Source organism: Symphalangus syndactylus, chromosome 6, assembly GCF_028878055.3.
Source record: "Symphalangus syndactylus isolate Jambi chromosome 6, NHGRI_mSymSyn1-v2.1_pri, whole genome shotgun sequence".
NCBI classification, from domain to species: domain Eukaryota; kingdom Metazoa; phylum Chordata; class Mammalia; order Primates; family Hylobatidae; genus Symphalangus; species Symphalangus syndactylus.
The window spans coordinates 10,644,595-10,664,889 of record NC_072428.2 but is presented as its reverse complement, the minus strand read 5'-3'; the positions used below and the strand labels follow the sequence as shown (position 1 = coordinate 10,664,889).

At 43.0% G+C, this 20,295-nt stretch overlaps 1 pseudogene; it reads left to right on the top strand.

The window, feature by feature from the left end:
* The first annotated feature begins 489 nt into the window (after positions 1-489).
* On the top strand, positions 490-19,223 carry LOC129484120 (filamin-binding LIM protein 1-like; annotated as a pseudogene).
* The last annotated feature ends 1,072 nt before the right edge of the window (positions 19,224-20,295 follow it).

The following is a 20,295-nucleotide window of genomic DNA, read 5'->3' as shown; positions in this document are numbered from 1 at the left end:
AAGGGGTTGAGGCTGCAGTAAGCTGAGATTGCTCCACTGCACTCCAGCCTGGGTGACAGAGTGGGACCCTGTCTCAAAAACAACAACAAAAACCCTACTAAGTAGGGCTCTCAAGAAGACTGAATAAAATAATTCATGTAATGTGCTTAGCACAGTCCTGGCACATAGAACTGTATAATGCATTTTCACTGTGCCCTTAAATTCATTTTCTTAGTTAACATAACTCAAGAAGGTGAACAGGTGGCATTCCAGTATTTTGATGGTGCAGATGTGCATGTGGGATTCAGGGACTCTCATGTTGATTGAAGATTGTGAGGTTGGCATTATAAGCTTTGGTGGGTCTTTCTCAAGCTCTCAGCATCTCTGTGTGCTTGACACAGGCACTCTGTGGGCACACACTAGCTCTGTGGCCTTAGACAAAATACCTAGGCTTTCTGAACCCTGGTGTTTCTTAAAGATAATACCTTGTGAGATTGTTGTAAGGGCTAAATGGCGTAAGTGTTAAAGGAAAAAAAGATAACAATTAGTATGTTAGCAGAAATTCCAGAAATAAGCTACAAATTGAAAATTTACTATCAAAAGCTGCTTTGAGGTAAATCATTCAACTTTTAGACATGAATGACATAATCATAGCAGGTGCACAATAACTTAAAATTTGCTCTTCTGCCACCTAGTTACCCTTCCAAACCATTTAATTGCCATCAAAACCCTGTTGAGCAGTCCAGGCACAGTGGCTCCGACCTATAATCCTAGTACTTTGGGAGACAGAGGCAGGAAGATCACCTGAGGTCAGGAATTCAAGACCAGTCTGGGCAACATAGCAAGACCCCATCCAAGCTACTAGTGGGGAGCTGAGGTGGGAGGATCACTTGAACCAACGTGCTAAAGGCTACTGCAGTGAGCCACAATTGGACCACTGTGCTCCAGCCTGGACAACAGAACAAGACCCTGTCTCAAAACGAAAAAGCAAAAAACAAAAACTGTTGAACAAAGGTTAAAACTCAAATCTTGAATGTTATTAAATATCAAATGTGCAGTTTTAAATTTTTGTAAAAGTACTGAAATCTGTATTTTCTTACATATTCCTGCCTCCTGTTCTATGCTTCAAGAAGTTATCCAAACTCCAAGATTAGAAAACTACTTACAATTTTCTTCTTATATTTTTATGGTTTCTATTTTTTCCATTTACTTTGCTACATTTATCTTTAAAATTTTTTTTGGTGCGAGATATGAGGTAGGAATCTAAATAACTTTTGTTCAATAAAAAGTATTTAATTAGGCCAGGCGCGGTGGCTCACGCCTGTAATCCTAGCACTTGGAGGCTGAGGCGGGCAAATTGCCTGAGCTCAGGAGTTCAAGACCAGCCTGGGCAACATGGTGAAACCCCATCTCTACTAAAATACAAAAAATTGGTCGGGTGTGGCAGCAGGCACCCAGCTACTCAGGAGGCTGAGGCAAGAGAATCACTTGAACCCAGGAGGCGGAAGTTGCAGTGAGCCGAGATCACGCCACTGTACTACAGCCTGGGCAACAGAGCGAGACTCTGTCTCCAAAAAAAAAAAAAAAAAAGGATTTAATTAATATTAATATTGGGGTTCTACGGGACAATGTAAAATGCCACTCAAAATAATAAAATAGCTTCCTTCCTATTTGCACTATTAGTCTAATGCAGAGACACTGTAAATATAGAAAAAAGATAATAGGCATTACATATTATATTATTATAAAGAGTCCTTATATACTATAATAGAGAATGAATTTTTCTTATTTTACAGTTTTATGCTAGCACAGCACATAACCACACCCATGGATATTAAGATATTTTTGTACATGTATATGATTGTCTCTGATGTTCTGGAACTTGACAGTATTTCAAATAAAGTAATGAAACCCCCCCCCCCGGATAGGACTAATTGATGGCTTTCTCATCCAACCTGGCCCCCCTTCCCACTTCACTCAACCATTATCCTGTTTTCTGCTCCAGGCTGAAAAGTAACCTCATTATCTCTTAAAAGGTCAGCCCAAAGAAGATTTGAACTCTGTCTGAAAACCTAAGAGTTCTATTTCTTCACTGAGGCAGGAAGGTAAATATTAGAATTCATCAAGTCTTCTTTTTCTAATTCTTATTGGGCTGGAATAAATGAAAACCTGGCTTGTACCAACAAAGTGCTTAAATAAGTAGAGAAGACATATCAATGTGATTTTTAAAGAATTATGACAGAAAATCCCCAGTGACTAGCAGAAGTTGAATGTACTTTCTTTCTCCCCACTGTCTCAATGGTTTCTGATCTTTTTGAAAAATCTTCACTGTAACTGTCTTGGTGTGCATTTGTGGTAGGCCAAAATCATAATTGGAAATGGGTCAGATATAACTTGTAAATGTATATTGGTAGATAAACAGTCCACTCTAGAGAATACCTTCAGTTTCATTACTTTGCCATAATCTCCAAGGTCAATTCAATCCTAAGTAATTTCAGTTGTGTGTGTTTAACAGCATTCAGTAGACCAGGGCTCCTCAACCTCAGCACTATTGACATTTTGGGCCACATAATTTTTTTGTTGTAGGGGCATCGTGGGACTTTTAGCAGCGTCCTTGGCCTCTAGAGGCCAGTAGCAGCTCCCCAACAGTTGTGACAACCAAAAGTATCTCCAGGCATTGCCAAATATCCGGTGTGTATAGGGTGAGGGTGGAGTCCAGTGGGAGGAGTGTAAAACTGCACTGGGGTTGGGTTTATTGGGAGGGGATGGTTGAGAACCACAGAGCTAGACTAAACGCCATGGAGAGATTCATGTGTGCATTTGTATGTGTGTGACTCTACCCTCCAAGAAGCAGATCCTGATTCCTTTTCCAGAAGTAACTGATGCAGATCAGGGGGCCTGGGCTGGACCTGTTTGTTAGGAACTAAAATGGCTGCAATTAGAGCTGTAGAAATGGCTGCCTTAAAGCTGCTGAACTGCTAAACGTATCACAGGGATATTTTTCCAAGACTAGGGATTTGAAAGAATTTTATCATGTTATTTCCACCTTCAATGTCTAGTCTTTGATATCTATTATCAACGCAAATAAATTACATTGTGGGCCTGAGCAATGGTGTTATCTAGTGTAAGGTGTTACCAGATTTGGAGGCTGAGAAACTGCGAGTGAGTCTGGGTTCTGCAAATATCCAACTAAACACTTTATCTTTCTGGACCTATTTCCTCCCCCAAAATGGGGGAAATAATAATACTTAATTGACTGGATTGTTTTGTTTTTGTTTTTTTGACACGGAGTTTCGCTCTTGTTGCCCAGGTTGGAGTACGATGGCGCAATCCCGGCTCACTGCAACCTCTTCCTCCCAGGCTCAAGCCATTCCCCTGCCTCAGACTCCCTAGTAGCTGAGATTACAGCCGCCCGCCACCACGCCTGGATAATTTTTTGTGTTTTTAGTAGAGACAGAGTTTCACAATGTTGGCCAGGCTGGTCTGGAACTCCTGACCTTAGGGGATCCGCCCACCTCGGCCTCCCAAACTGCTGGGATTACAGACGTGAGCCACTGCACTCGGCCTCACTGGATTGCTTTGAGGGTCCAAGCAGTTAACGGGAAGTTAGCAGGGCTTATTCTTGAGGAATTAGTAAAACTGGAATCAAACAGTCCCGGGTTGACCTTGGACAAATGATGCGCTATTGTAAGCTGCAGTTTCCTTATGTGCAAAATGCGGAAATAATCATATTACTTTATAGAGTTGTTATGGAGGTTAAATGAGATAATGTGTGTCATACGTGCTTGATAAATATTACTTCGGTTCCTTGGTAATTTGTATCACATTGCACAATTACGTATTTTATTTTTGTATTTCTTTTCTGTGAGCATTGAAACCTGGAAACCTGAAAAACTAATTAGTATACCCATATGAGTGAAACCCTGTTTGAAATATATTACATCCCAAATTCCAACCAAGTGAAAGCAGCTTTAAACTGTAGTATAAAACCTTCTGTCTTCCAAGTGAAATCAGTTAGAGCACACGTTTCTTAACAATAACATAAGGTTCTCCCCTCATTGAAATAATGTTCTAATAAGTTTTTTACAACCTCTGTATTAAATAAAGCACATGGGGTCAGACATAGCATGCCCAGCTAGCAGTTTGTCCAGTCATAAACATTTATATATGACTAGGTGTTATCCCAAAATTCACCTTTCCCCAAAGCACTGGCAAACTGCATTGCAGTCCTAAAACTGAGTGCAGGTGGTGAGATACTCAGGGATCTGACAGTATCTTTTACATAAATGCTTTAATTGAAGTATAACATTCGTAAAGAGAAGCAAACAAATCACAAGTTTTACATTTTCGTAAATTTTCACGAAGTTAACACACCTATACAGAGGTGTTTTCGAAGGTTAGAGAATTCTGTAATAAACGTGTTTTATCATTGGGGCGGGGAGATAGAAAGGGGTATCACGAATCTGAAAGAAGACAGTGGAGATTTCCCAGACAAAGTAGTAATTGCCTTTGATATGCAAATGTGATTTTGAATTATCAAATGGAGATATTGCAGAATGATAAATTGGAATCAGATTGCCAATGCAAAAGTTATATCACCATTTGCCACTCGATGTATGATCTTGGACAATTCAAGTGCCTCCGTCTTCTCATTTGTTAAGTGGGGAGAATAATAGGACTGTTGTTTGGATTAAGCAAAATAACACGTGTAAAGGTTTGGGTGAGTCTGGCCCGTAAGCTCTCAATAGAAGTAAATCATTTTCCATATAGTATGATGCCCCAAGGGATGAGAGAAAAGAAGTTATGGACATCTCAAGAATTCTTTTAGGAAAAAAAAAAGGAAATTTTGCACAGCAAGGGAGCTGGATCAGAATAGGTAAGGGATGCTGCCACAGAGCCCCAGGACTCACACCAGCAAGGAGGGTAGGTCTGTGGGAAAGCCTACAGAATGAGAGAAAGCAGGGTATCTGGGGGCAGCAGGCAGGGTGATGAACCAAAAAGCTGTGAAGATAGCTCGGTTCTGAACAGAAAGCCACAGGGGTATGCCTAGCATCCAAACAGGACATGACCTGATTTTTTTTTTTAGAGACCAGAGTAAGGTCTAAGAGTGATTGCTTGTTTGATGTGGGTCTAGAGAGAGGAACGAGAGAAACTGCAGCCACAGGAATCATAATCCCAGAGGTCAGAGTCTTGAAAGGCCTGTGCACTAAAGGAGGAGGACTCGTTTAGGGCTTTATCCAAGGCCAAGTGACTGGAGCACCTTATAGCTTATGAATGACCTCAAATGTGTATCTTTAGGCCTGGCATTCCCTCACACTGCAATAAGATGTAAGTGCGCTTTGAGTCAACCTGAATACTGAATGAGAGAAAGAGATACTACAGTACCGAAGGGGACAAGAATGGGACAGACTGGGTCTCGGAAGCGAGACCTGACAGAGGAGTCTCCCCCTTTGGATGATGGCAACAGGGAGTTCCCCCAAATGCAGCCAGTAACCTGATTTGTTACAGCTGGACCTTTGGGTCTCTCTTATTTCTTTTTGATTGTCTCAATCCTGTAAATGGCTTCTCATCTTTGAAAGGAGGCAATTTGGTTTCTCATTCCTTGATTGGTTGCAGGAGATCTATCAGCATACACAATCCAGAAGGACAATTATGGTGAAAAAGTGTGACCCAGTGTTCTTACTTTCATGAAACATCTCTTGCTGATGGGTAAAGGATAGGAACTAAGCAAACCAAGGATGGCAAATCTGTGGGTTTCCCAGGGCCTAAACTTGACCTCAGAATCCTTCTCAACACAATGCATCAGGCAGCCATTAGCAACTGTTTGGAGCTTGCCCAAGATACAAATCTATTTTGGCATACCTGGACTCAGCCCTGATGTCTTGCTATAATTAATGCACCTTTCCTATCCACTTCTCCTAAGCCCAATGTAAAGGGTGTCAGATAGGAAATTATGCCCAGCTTCAGCCCTGCATATTTAAATTAAGCCCTGGATAGGTAACAATTGCCTATTTAGGGAACTGTTCTCATATTTCTGAGTTTATAACTGATTTATGACCTATAAATAGTCACATCAACCTCATTGCTGAATAATTTACATACTGAGGTCGTGCTCTTTGAATGAACCTGACACCCATTAGTGTTAAACCAACCAGCTGTGTGCATTCAAGCTAGAACACATGGAGAACCGCACCCCAAAGCAGTGGGAATGGAGAAGCAGAGGGCCTAGATTTTATTGTCATTTTAAGTCCAGCCAATTACTTTCTTTTTAGCCCCGTTTTCTTTCTCTCTAAAATAGGATTTTATTTCCTCATAAGTGGCAATGTTAGGAGAACAATTTAAATAATAAATGGGCCAGGCGCGGTGGGTCACGGCTGTAATACCAACACTTTGAGAGGCCGAGGTGGGCAGATCAATTGAGACTAGGAGTTCGAGACCAACCTGGCCAACATGGCGAAACCCCATCTCTACTAAAAATACAAAATATTAGCTGGGCATGGTGGCATGTGCCTGTAATCCCAGCTACTCAGGAGGCTGAGGCAGGAGAATCTCTTGAACCCAGGAGTCGGACATTGCAGTGAGCTGAGATTGCACCACTGTATTCCAGCCTGGGCGGCAGAGAGCGACTCTGTCTCAAAAAATTAAAAAAATAAAAAAAATTTTTTAATGTCTTCAAGGTTCTCAGAACTCAAAACCTTAAGGCAAAAAGCATCATTTCTGTAGCTGTATCCTTCTTTGATGAAAGCCTTATTGTCCTAGCGCTAAACAGAGGTTGATAATTTGTGTTTTATACTTCATTATGCAAAAAAACCCCAAATTTCTTCAGCACTATAATGTTGTTGAGATGGGAGGGGTACAGTCCACATTGTTCCTGCCTGTAAAATGGACATGCCGTACCATTCATTTCCCTCTCCTTGCTTACAGAGAACTGATGAGATAGAAGTTGCAGATGACCGAGTTTACTGAAAACGGGTGCTGTGAGTGAAAGAAAGAGGAATGGATTAAATTTAAAATGACACTACTTCAGCCATCTCAGCATCTGGGTTGGTGGACAAAACTAGAGGTAATAGTAGGTTGGGGGCTTGGGGCTAAGAATTGCATTGGTGGATATGGAGATGACACAGAGAAGAAGCGACCTGAAACATTATGTTCTAAGCTAGTGAGAGTCAGAATTTAAAAACAAGAAGCATATTCCAATAGCCACTTGGGGAGTTTTGACTCCCTGAAGGTACAGGTATTATGAGTAGTTTCAGAGCCACAAACACTTTATTTTAATACTGGTTCCTCAATTAGCATAAGTATAAACTTATTATTTTTCCAAGTACATTGAGTTGTCGCTGTTCATCTAATAGAAAAGAAAAACTCATTCCAGTTCCAAGCTGGATGAATGTTATATTTCCTTTGATAAACGTCAGTGGGTTGATGGGAACGGATTGATTTCAAGTGGCAATGCTCAGACCTAAGCTTTGTGACTAACCGTGCCTAAAGACAGCTCATTTTGTACCGGAGTGTCCTCACCTCAGCAGCTTAGGCAAAACCAAAAAGATCACGGAGCAAAACCAACGGAGAGTATGACAACATTAACACAGAAATTTTACGTTCACATGTTATTGGAACCTAATTCAATTTACGAAAATGTTGTTTTAAAGAAACGTGTTTTGTCCTGAGTAATTGTGAATAACCAGAAAAATCAAACAAACAAAATATGACAGTAGCCAATACAAGTAGGCCCTGTTTCCAGTTTTTGAAAATGAACTCTTGAAATGAAGGTGAGCTGGACGCAGTGGCTCATGCCTGTGATCCCAGCATTTTGGGAGGCTGAGGCGGGTGGATCACCTGCGATCGGGAGTTCGAGACCAGCCTGACCAACATGAGAAACTCCGTCTCTACTAAAAAATACAAAATTAGCCAGGCGTAGTGGCGCATGTCTGTAGTCCCAGCTACTCGGGAAGCTGAGGCAGGAGAATCGCTTGAATCTGGGAGGCAGAGGTTGCGGTGAGCCGAGATTGCGCCATTGCACTCCAGCCTGGGCGATAAGAGCGAAACTCTGTCTCAAAAAAAAAAAAAAAAAAAAAAAAAGAAAAAGAAATGAAGGTGTGTTCAGATCTAATAATTTCCATTAAAGTTTTTATTTTTTATTTTACCAAACGTATAATTTTAGGGAAATTGGATCTTCATTGCTGATTGGATTTCATGGAAATAGCTCCCAAAGCTGTAGATTTAAGTTTCTCTGTTTTCTCAGGTGCATTTAGCTTTTTGACACATCAGGGTGTCTTAAATTTCTGTGCTCTGGGAATCCAGGTCCCAGTTCTGCTATTAGCTAGTTGTGCACTTGAAAAAGTCACTGACTTAACAGGCTTCCATTTTTTCATCTTAAAATATCTGTATCTTATCACACCAGGATAGTTGATTTAAAGTAGGAATCCCTAACATTTTCCTAATAAGTATTTTTTTTCTCATGACGACTTATTGTTAATTATTAATGGCAAAAATAACAACTGACATTTACTAAGCATTCTGGGCCAGATGTTTTGTACATATTTAAAATTTTATAGATAAGAAAACTGAGGCACCCAGGGGTTAAGTAAATTGCCTAAGGTCACATAAATAGTACATGGCAAAACTGGGATGCCTGCCCACAGCTACTTAGATTCAGCTTCTGCTTTCTAATGGGAATTCCCATGAGCCACAAGGAGGGAAGTATGGGGCAGCACGAGGTTGAGATGAACCAGGCAAGGCCTTGAGGAGAATGGATGGACCCTGAGACAAAGGTCTCCAAAGAAGAGCAACTCATTTTCTCTTTGGCAGAAAAAGAAGTCAGTCTTCATCCTGTATAACAAGATGCGTGGTATGATGGAAAATGTGAGTTTTGGAGTTGGAAAGGCCTGGGTTAGAATCTTCACTAAGTTTGATCAGGCTCGGTGGCTCATGTCTATAATCCCAGCACTTTGGGAGGCCGAGGCAGGCAGATCACTTCAGGTCAGGAGTTTGAGACCAGCCTGGCCAACATGGTGAAACCCCACTCTACTAAAAATACAAAAAAAAGTAGCTGGGCGTGGTGGTGGACGCCTGTAATCCCAGCTACTTGGGAGGCTGAGGCGGGAGAATTGCTTGAACATGGGATGTGGAGCTTGCAGTGAGCCAAGATCATGCCAGTGCACTCCAGCCTGGGCAACAGAGCGAGACTCCATCTCAAAAAAAAAAAAAAGAATCTTCACTAAGTTACTACTTAGTTGAGGGGCCTTGGACAGGTGACTTATCCACTCTTAGCCTCATATGTCTTATCTAGGAAATAGGATGGGATAGCATGTGAAATGAGAATAGGATAATAATATTGGCAGAGCTATTTTGGTGGGTAGAAATAATTCGTGCACAGTGTCTTGAAGGCACATGAAGGCATACGGTACATGGCAGGCAAAATATCGAATCCTTCTGTAAGTGCTTTCCTAAAGTATGTTGTTAATAGGCATTAGGTAATAAAAAGAGAAAGGATGAAAGAAGTTTTAAGGGTGGGGATAGTTTGGCAGTCAAGTAAATCTGGGAGATGCTATTAAGCAAAGTTAAACTCCTCTACTGCAGGGCTTCTCAGAGGCTTTAAATTGCAAAGATGCAATAGGAATCTCCAAGAGGAAGCTTTTTCTCAATTTATTTTGAGTCTCAATTTATTTTGGCCCATTTTAATGGTGTGTCTTACAGGACTGGTGTCAGGAAGCACTGATCTGGTGACTTTTGGAGGAAAAAGCTGGCTTACTCGGGTCCAGTCATCATGGTCCATTTACTGTTTTGTAGTAGCTCCAGAACTGTCTCTCTTTTCTATCTATTTCTCCCAAAAATAGGATTTCTCCTCTTTACAAATGTCACAGAAGGAAGCTCTAAAGAGTGATTTCCAGCATCCATACGAGTGATTTCCAGCATCCATACAAGTGAAAAGTTCAGCTCCCAACAGGAGCAGACAACGTCTGCAAATCAAACCAAGCAAGACCCATGGGGTCAAGGCATTAAGTGGTTTCTCAGGGTGGTGGAACGTGGCTGCTTCCCTGCTTCTCCCAGAGAAGCTTTAAATGTGCAGGTAACTCCCCAGACCACAAGAAGGCACCAACATGGGAAAACAGACCCAGTCACTGGCCCAGAGAGTCAGAAATCAGCCCATCCAGGTGACCCCGCTTAGGCTCCTGTTCAGGCACTTGTCAAAGGCCAGCCCAGCCCAAGGAGGGGGAAAGAATTAGACAGAGGATCCGCTTTTTATTTTCATGTACAAAGCACTTGCCCTCGGGTTATAAATGTTATTGCATTTGTGTAGCACTTTACTGCTGCCCTCAGCTTGCAAGCATCACAGGATCCCAGTGGCAGTACTTTCCTAACCCTTGATCAATAGCTTATTTCTATCGCCTTCAGTCCCAGCTGCCAATCCGTTCTGTATAATGTGGGAGGCAGACTTCGCTGCTCTCCAGCTGTACATGTTATGAATGTAAATGGTGCAAGTAACGTATGTATTATATGTGTGTGTGTGTGCACTGAGTGGGGGACATGAGATTTTTGAACAAGGAATAACAAAAATGGGACCCTTGTTCTGGGAGACTCCCCTAAAGCTGGGAGTTTTCTTTCTAGTTTCTCTCTCCTTTTCTCTCTTTCTCTCTCTCTGAAACGAGTGCTTGGTATTCTGTCATGTGGCAGGAGAAATTCTCTCTTAAGTTTCTGTGTTTTTATTTGATATATATTTGGGGGAAGGGGTGAAAAGTGGATAGAAAGATCTAAGTTCCAAGAAAGAAAGGGTCATGTCCATCTTATTTATCACCCCTGCAGTCCCAGCACCTACACTGAGCCTAGCACAAAATAGGTGCTCAGGAAGTATTTGTTGACTGAATGAATGAATTCAGGAATGGGAGGATAAGAGGGCCCCAGAGCAATCTTCTGGAGCTGCCTGAGCAAAGAGGCAAAGGCCTTGTATTGCCAGCAGCAAGGGGGACCACAAAAGGTTTAATGGGCATCTACTTTATTTATTTTATTTTTATTTTTTGAGATGGAGTCTTGCTCTGTCTCCAGGCTGGAGTGCAGTGGTGTGATTTCGGCTCACTGCAACCTCCACCTCCTGGTTTCAAGCGATTCTCCTGCCTCAGCCTCCTGAGTAGCTGAGATTACAGGCACCCACCACCACGCCCAGCTAATTTTTGTATTTTTAGTAGAGACGGGGTTTCACCACATTGGCCAGGCTGGTCTCGATCTCCCGACCTCGTGATCTAACCACCTCGGCCTCCCAAAGTGCTGGGATTACAGGAGTGAGCCACTGCTCCTGGCCGGCATTCTACTTTATTTAAGGCTCACTCTAGGCACCTTGGGAACCACAGAGAAATGAGATCATAAGCATAACCAGCTACTACTGTTCCAGTTTTCCAGGAGCAGAGTCAGCCAAGAAACCACTTAGCGGACAAATTCCTCATCTCACCTTCCTTCCCTCACCTCTGAAGCTGGTTTTAAGACAAACCCACCCTAGGAGACACTTTGAAGGATGAAAGAGAATCCCAAAACTCCGTGACATTCTCCAGCTCCAGGAGGTAAGGCAGCCGGGACTGCCCTTGTCTGAACCTATGTCCTTGAGGCTCAGCCAAACCTCTCCTTCCGTGGCAGAGAGATGTTTAGGTGACATTCTTCTCCCTGCCACTCAGCATCTTTTAAACAATCCTCCACCACCTTGGGAGAATATGTATGAACTCACTGCAGTCTGGGACCACAGAAGCTGAAAATTGTCTTTCTCCCTGGGAAGGGAATTGGTCACAAGGGGGAAAACCGACCTCCCCTAAAAAATAAGAATCTGGGGCCAGGCGCAGTGGTTCACGCCTGTAATCCCAGCACTTTGGGAGGCCGAGGCGGGCGGATCACCTGAGGTCAGGAGTTCAGGACTAGCCTAGCCAACATGGTGAAACCCCGTCTCTACTAAAAATACAAAACCTAGCCAGGCGTGGTGGCACATGCCTGTAATGCCAGCTACTCAGGAGGCTGAGGCAGGAGAATCGCTTGAACTCAGGAGGCAGAGGTTTCAGTGAGTCGAAATCGCACCACTGCATTCCAGCCTGGGCAACAGAGCAAGACTTCGTCTCCAAAAAAAAAGAATCTGGGATGACTGCAGGTTCTTTCAGGGAAAGTTCTTTTGCTTGCGGTGGTAGAAATCCACGTCAAGTGGAATTAGTGAAGGAGGGACCTCGTTGGAAGGATATCAGGTATGTTGCAGGGCAGGGGCAGTCGGCTCAGAAGGACCTGGGTACCAAACCCTGGAAGATGGACTCCCCGGGAATCCTCAGAAGCAGCAACACCCCACGTTTGGCTGCTGCCAGCTGCACTTAAGTTTCCTCGGCCTGCTTGCCCCAGCCTTGGGGGCCTGTGGCGGGAGGGGAGGTTGGCACGGCCCCTTGGCTCTGCAGCACACCTCCTGTAGTGCACCATGAATTAGTATTTTTAATAAATCCTGTAATTATCTTGTGAACAGAACATTTTTGTGGCACTGTGTTTTTCGGTGTTAAAAGCATTAATTTGTTCAATATAAACATTAAAAAATATACCATCGTTTTTGTAACCTTGTTTATTTCTTCATGGAAAGTGGGCTCTAAGGCCCCAACTAAGAGGTGCACTTGGCTTTGTGTAGCCACCCCAAGTGGCCAGCCAGACTGCGGCCAGCTCTCAGACCTGGGTTGGAATGTCTAGGAGTGACACTCTGACCTGCTCAGCTTAGGAGAGAGGTTCAACCAGCACAGCTAACTGTTAGACCGAAAGCTCCCTTTTCCACGCAAGGGAAAAGGAGTCATTATGGGCTGGACAGACACCCACAATGTGTCTACAAGATTAGCCTCTTCCTGGGCTCACCCTGTGCAGAATCTCAGATACTGCAGGTCTCCAACCAGCTGAGCAGAGGACTCCCAGGACTGTGGAATCTCAGGGGAGCTCACCTTGCAGCTGAACTTTCCTAAGTGTCTACGACCCTGCTTCCTCCCAATTCCTGTCTCTCTAGTACATCGCTATTTTCTCTTGATCCTGAAATTTTTTTATTTGTAATGTTCTGTTTTATCATATGTTTTGCGTTCCCTCAAGTCCTTTGTGGCAGGACAAAAGACCGAAAAGTTGAATAAATATCGGGTTTGTACTTACTGTCATCAAATCAACGTCGAGACGTCTCAGGAGCCTAGCCAACCTCCAAGAGGGCTTGGTCCAAGTTAGACTTAATTTGTCCTTCCTCTTTCCTTCCCTCCCTTCCTTCTTCTCTCCCTCTCTCCCTCCCTCCCTCCTTTCTTCCCTCCTCCTCTCCCTCACTATCTTTCTCTTTGCTTCCTTTTTTTTGTTTTCTATGAGTAACTTTTTTTTGTAGAAGCAATACAAATATCTTTAAAAACCTTTTTTAAACACTGAAGTATGACCAATAAAATAAAAACGATTCAAATTCCCACCACATTTCCCCTAAGAGGTAATTACTGTTAATATTTTGGTCTACAACTTTCTAGATAATTTTCAATAAAATTAGCCTCACGGTGAAAATAATCCTACTGTATCACTAACTTATATCCTATTTTTTAACTTGGCAGTATGTTATGTTTCTTTGCACATCATTGCATTTTCTTCTGGAAACATTTTATTTTCTAAACTGGAATCAAATTTGTTTTTCTGATATATAAAATATTTAACCAATACCGAGAAATAAAGAGTCCCTCATAATCCCACTTCCTAAAAATAGTCACTATTAATTTTTAAAATCCTTCAAGTTTTTATGTATGTTTAAACATACATTTATATAGACAGACTCCTAACACATTGTTGGATAGGGTTTGGTAAACTGCTTTTTCCTTCTTAACACTCAATCATGAGTATCTTCCCACATCAATACATAGAATGCATCATCGGGCCGAGCGTGGTGGCTCATGCCTGTAATTCCAGCACTTTGAGAGGCCGAGGTGGGCGGATCACCTGAGGTCAGGAGTTTGAGACCAACCTGACCAACATGGAGAAACCCCGTCTCTACTAAAAATACAAAAATTAGCCGGGCATGGTGGCATGTGCCTGTAATCCCAGCTACCCAGGAGGCCGAGGCAGGAGAATCACTGGAACCCAGGAGGCAGAGGCTGCAGTGAGCCGAAAAGAATGCATCATCGTTCTTGATGACTACACTGAATTCTATTACATTGAATAAATGGACCATAATTTCTTTAACCAATCACTTCTTGTTGGAAACATTCTAATTTTTCCATTTTTCACTATTATAGGGAATTACTATTTTTTCAATTTTTCGCTATTATAAGGAATTACTCTTTTTTCAATTTTTTGCTATTATAGGGAATTACTATTTTTTCAATTTTTCACTATTATAGGGAATTACTATTTTTTCAATTTTTCGCTATTATAAGGAATTACTCTTTTTTCAATTTTTCACTATTATAGGGAATTACTATTTTTTCAATTTTTCGCTATTATAAGGAATTACTCTTTTTTCAATTTTTCACTATTATAGGGAATTACTATTTTTTCAATTTTTCGCTATTACAAGGAATTACTATTTTTTCAATTTTTCGCTATTATAGGGAATTACTATTTTTTCAATTTTTCACTATTATAAGGAGTTACTAATTTTTCCGTTTTTCACTATTAGAAGGAGTACTGTACTAAGCATCATCGTGTACGCTTCTTTGTCATATATCTGATTACTCCTTTAGAAAAAAATTCCTAGAAGGAAGATCGCTGAGAAAAAAAGGATACATCTTTTAAAATTTGATCATATCAATAAATAGTCCTCTAGAAAATTGCACCAATTTACATTTCGCCAATATGTATGAGATAAACTGATTTTCCACACTATCTCCAACATTGGCCATTATCACTCCTTTTTATCTTTGCCAATAAGATGGCTGAAAATGAGATTTCATTTTGGTTTCAATCTGTAAGTCTTTGATTATCAGTGAGGTTGAAGCATGCTTTTATCTTTATTTGTCCAATTTAGTTTATGAATTACTTATTCATGTGTTTTGCCTATTTTATTTTATAAAAGGATTCTTCTTTCCTTATTGATTGGTAAAAGTCCTTTATATATCAACGCTATTAACCTTGACATCTATGTTGAAATTGTTTTTTTTTCACTTAGTTCATTGTATCTTTTGCCATAGAAAGTTTTTATTTTTATATATTTGGTGGGTTTTCTTTTGAGATGGGGTCTCATTCTGTCACCCAGGCTGGAGTGCAGTGGCATGATCTCAGCTCACTGGAACCTCTGGCTCCTGGGTTCAAGCTATTCTCCTGCCTCAGCCTCCCGAGTAGTTGGGACTACAGGTGTATGCCACTACACCCAGCTAATTTTTGTGTTTTTAGTAGAGACGGGGTTCCCTCATGTTGACCAGGCTGGTCTCAAACTCCTGACTTCAAGTGATCCACCCACCTCAGCCTCCCAAAGTGTATTTTTATGTATTTGTACCAGCCTGAGCAAACAAAAAGCCAAGTGATGGCCTTAAACCATACAATATTAGCTGTTTAGTTAACCTGAAATTCAGAAGTAGGTGGTCACAGGATTGGTCTGGTGGTTCAAAGATGTCATCAGTCTCTGTATGTCCTTCAGATTTGCCATTTAGTGTGTGTTGACAGTACCTCCCCTCAGTGAGACAAAATGCCTGCCACACCTTTGAATATGACATCCTCGTACTCTGATTAGGAAGGATGAGGACAAAAAAAAAAAGAAGAGAATAAGGACAAAGAATTTTTTTGCCATCCCCCAGATCTACTATTTTCATCAGTGAGGAAATTCTTTCCCAGAAGGTCCCAGTAGATTTTTACTTACATCTCACTGGTAACTGGTAGTGTGTGCTGAAATAATCAAACCTGCCAATCACTTCCTCTATGACTTGTGGCTTAACACCACATTACCAAAAGACCTCCCTATCCCCAAATTCTTTTTTTTTTTTTTTTTTTTTTTTTGAGACTGAGTCTCACTGTGTCACCAGGCTGGAGTGCAGTGGTGCAATCTCGGCTCACTGCAACCTCCGCCTCCTGGGTTCACACCATTCTCCTGAGTAGCTGGGACTATAGGCACGTGCCACCACGCCCAGCTAGTTTTTGTATTTTTAGTAGAGATGAGGTTTCACCATGTTGGCCAGGATGGTCTGGATCTCTTGACCTCGTGATCCACCTGCCTTGGCCTCCCAAAGTGCTGGTATTACAGGCGTCAGCCACTGCACCTGGCCCCCAAAATTCTTTTAAAATGTAATCCACTACTATCTCCTAGGACTTTTGAGTTTTTGTTTCTTTGTTTTATTTCCAAATCCTTAAACTATCTGGAATTTATTTAGGAGTATAGTAGGAGACAACTTTACTTTTTTTTCCAAAGGATATCCGATGTACGGATAACTTTTATTAAATAATCAATATTTTCCCCATCAAGTTGAAATATCATCTTCATTATTTACCAAAATCTCCTAAATTCATGGGTCTAGCTCCATGGATCTGTCTTTTCTTGCTCCAGTACCACAATGTTTTTCATCACTACAGTTTCATATCAGGTAGCACAAGTTATTCTTTCTTCGTTATTTTCTTGGCTATTCTTTATTTGTTTATTCTTCTAGATAAACATTAGGATTAGTTTAACTAGTCCCACCCACCCACCAACGAATGTTTTCTTTGGCATTTTGATTTGACTTACTTTAAACTTATAGATGAACTTTAGAAGGCTTCACATCTTTACCAATAGTCTTTCCTCCCAGGATCTTGGACGGTGCCTCTCCACTTTTCATCTTCTTTTATGCCCTTTAGCAAAGTTTTATCATTTCTTCATAAATATCTTGCACATTTTTGTTAAGCTTATTTATTTGTATTTTATTTTTTATGCTGATTGTAAATGGGACATCTTATACCAATAGGAAAACTCAAGAAGGATCATTTGTTCATTTCTTAAATATATTCTATTTGTCTGGGCGAGGTGGCTGACACCTGTAATCCCGGCACTTTGGGAGGCAGGGGCAGGAGGATCACCTGAGGTCAGGAGTTCGAAACCAGCCTGGCCAACATGGCAAAACCGGGTCTGTACTAAAAATACAAAAATTAGCCAGGCGTGGTGGCAGGCACCTATAATCCCAGCTACTTGGGAGGCTGAGGCATGAGAATCGCTTGAACCCAGGAGGCGGAGCTTGCAGTGAGCCAAGATCACGCCACTGCGCTCTAGCCTGGGTGACAGAGCAAGACTCCATCTCAAAAAATAAATAAATAAATAAATAAAATAAAATATATATATTATATTTGGCTATGATTATTTGAAAATATTCCTTGATTTAATTTGCTAATATTTGTTTGTCATTTATTTCCAAGAAAGGTAAGGATGAAATATTTTTATCCTTTGAAGGACTTTTATAATAACGTTTGCAAAGTTTGTAAATGAATCAGGGAAATTTCAGTCTTAATATTACTCTAGAAATGTATCATTCAACAAATACAGTAGCCACCAACCATGTGTGGCAAATGAGCACTTGAAATGTGGCTACAGTGGCCCACTCCTGTAATCCTAGCACTTTGGGAGGCCGAGGCGAGTGGATCCCTTGAGTCTGGGAGTTTGAAGCCAGCCTGGGCAACATGGCAAAACCCTGTCTGTACTAAAAATACAAAAAATTAGCTGAGCATGCTGATGCGTGCCTGTAGTCACAGCTACCCATGAGGCTGAGGTGCCAGAATCACCTGAGCCTAGAAGATCCAGGCCACAGTGAGCTGTGATTACACCACTGCACTCCAACCTGGGCGACAGAGTGAGACCCTGTATAAAAACGAAGAAGAAGGAGAAGGAGAAATGTGGCTACTGCCAGTGAAGAACTAAATTTATTTTTATTATTATTTTGAGACAGGGTCTCACTCTGTTACCCAGGCTGGAGTGCAGTGGTGCATTTATTGCTCACTGCAACTCCTGGGCTTGAGTGATCCTCCCAACTCAGCCTCCCAAGTTGCTGGGATTATAAAGCACACTCGACCATGCCTGGCTAATTTTTCTTTTTTTCTTTTTGTAGGGATGGAGTCTTGCTGTGTTGCTCAGGCTGGTCTTGAACTCCTGGCCTCAAGTGATCCTCCCACCTTGGCCTCTCAAAGTGCTAAGATTACAAGCATGAGCCACTCTCCCTGGACAATGTTATTTATCTTTAACTAACATTTAAACTTAAAAACTGATGTTTGACTTAGTTACTGGAAAACGTTTAAGTATTTTGGAACAATGTAGGTATGTGAATCTGCTTTTCAACTGTAAATTTACTTTATAAAATCTAAGTCTTCAGAGATAAGTATTTCTGATGAAAATTTAGTGTCTGAATTGAGATATGCTGTAAATATAAAATACACAGGGGTCGGAGCCACGGGGGCGCGGGCAGCCCGGGATGTCCACCCCCTCCTTCTGTCCTGGATGGTTAGGACATGCTTCCCCAACTGGACCTCCTCCCACCCGCTTCACCGTCCCCTCCGGCGCTCCTGCCTTCTGAAGAGGAGGCTCCTGCTCCAATGGGGGCCTCACTTATTGCGGACTTAGAGCAGCTGCACCTGCCTCCGTCCCCACCCCCACCACAGGCCCCTGTGGAGGGACCTTCAGTCCAGCCTGGGCCGGATCCCCTCAGGCCCGTGGAAAAAGCTGCCGCCTCCCCCAGCAGAGCCTGTTGAGAGAGAGGCGTCCACAGACATCCGTGCCTTCTGCCATAAGACTGTCTCCCCCCAGGAGCTGGCTGTGGAGGCCATGAAGAGGCAGTACCATGCCCAGTTCTTCACGTGCCACACCTGCCACCGCCAGCTGGCTGGGCAGAGCTTCTACCAGAAGGATGCGCGACCCCTTTGCGAACCCTGCTGCCAGGACACGCCGCAGAAGTGCAGCAAGTGTGGCGAGGTGGTCCGGGAGCACATCATTGGGCCCCGGGCCAGGCCTTCCACCCCTCCTGCTTCACGTGTGTGACCTGCGCCCGGTGCATCGAGGATGAGAGCTTTGCCCTGGGCAGCCAGAACGAGGTGTACTGCCTGGACGACTTCTACAGGAAATTTGCCCCCGTCTGCAGCATCTGTGAGAATTCCATCATTCCTCGGGATGGGAAAGATCCGCCTTCAAAATCGAGTGCACTGGAAGAAACTTCCATGAAAATTGCTACAGGTATGAGGACTGCAGGATCCTCCTGTCTATTGAGCCCAAGGACCAAGGCTGCTACCCCCTCAACAACCGTCTCTTCTGCAAGGCGTGCCACCTGAAGCAGAGTGCTGCGGGGTGCTGCTGAGAGTGCCCGCCGGGTGTCAGGCAGTGAGCAGACCACTAGCCCCGGCTGGGGCCCTTCCCTGACTTGGTTTCCCTTCCTGACCTGCTCTTGCACACTTCTGAGCCTCCATGGGGACCAGCCTGCAAGTCGGCCCATCCTTTCCAGGACACAGCGGGGCTGAGCGCCGTCAGACCTTCCACTCCTCCTTTACCCTCTGGGCACCAGAAGGTTCCTGGACCATGAGCGTCGCCCCCAGAATTCCTTGCTGGCCCCACCCCACTTCCAGGGGAAAGCTGGGGGGAGTCTGCCAGGGAAACTTGGACCCCAAGTACTGACTGTAGCTGTCTGGTCGGGGTGCTGAGACCAGCATGGCTTTGCATGGTTGAGCTGTTTGAGGAAAAACTCCAAAGTCCCTGACAAAGTGCTTTTTAGGCTGAACGCAGTGGCTCAAGCCTGTAATCGCAGCACTTTAGGAGGCCAAGATGGGCGGATCACTTGAGGTCAGGAGTTCAAGACCCGCCTGACCAACACGGTGAAACCCCGTTTGTACTAAAAATACAAAAATTAGCCAGGCGTGGTGGCACGTGCTTGTAGTCGCAGCTACTTGGGAGGCTGAGGCAGGAGAATTGCTTGAACGTGGGAGGCGGAGCTTGCAGTGAGCCGAGCTTGCACAACTGCACTCCAGCCTGGGCGACAGAGTGAGACTCCATCTCAACAAACAAAAAGTGCTTTTGAAAATGTTGAGGTTGGCTGGACACAGTGGCTAATGCCTGTAATCCCAGCACTTTGGGAGGCCAAGGCGGGTGGATCACCTGAGGTCAGGAGTTCGAGACCAGCCTGGCCAACATGGTGAAACTCTGTCTCTACTAAAAATACAAAAAATTAGCCGGTCATGGTGGCTGCTGCCTGTAATCCCAGCTACTAGGGAGGCTGAGGCAGGAGAATGGCTTGAACCCAGGAAGCAGAGGTTGCAGTGAGCCGAAATCGTGCCACTGCACTCCAGCTTGGGCAATAAGAGTGAAACTCCATCTCAAAATAAAAAAAAAAAAAAAGAAAAAAAGAAAGAAAAGAAAATGCTGAGGTTGAAATGATG